Below are 495 nucleotides of genomic sequence, written 5' to 3' on the forward strand. Positions count from 1 at the left end.
TTTAAACGGTCTGTAGATGGCGCTAGAGATTCACTATTAACACTACATCAAAACAGTATAGCTGTTTCCATTAACTTGTCCAGTGATTTTTTTGTCAACATTTAAAAAGTGTGCATAGAAAATACACTGAACAAAAATATCAACAGCAACGTGTAAAGTGTTTTTTCCATGTTTCATGAGCTGATATAAAAGATCCCAGAAATGTTCCAGACAAACAAAAATATGATTTCTCTCCAATTTTGTGCACACGTGTTTACATCCCTGTTAGTGAGCATTTCTCATTTGCCATAATCCATCCACCTTACACGTGTGGCATATCAAGAAGCTGATTAAACAGCATGATCATTATACAGGGGCACCTTGTCCTGGGGACAATAAGAGGCCACTCTAAAATGTGCAATTTTGTCACACAACACAATGCCACAGATGTCTCAAGTTTTGAAGGACCGTGCAATTTGCATGCTGACTGCAGGAATGTCCACCAGAGCTGTTGCC

This window comes from Salmo salar, chromosome ssa06 (assembly GCF_905237065.1).
Source record: "Salmo salar chromosome ssa06, Ssal_v3.1, whole genome shotgun sequence".
Classification (NCBI taxonomy): Eukaryota; Metazoa; Chordata; class Actinopteri; order Salmoniformes; family Salmonidae; genus Salmo; species Salmo salar.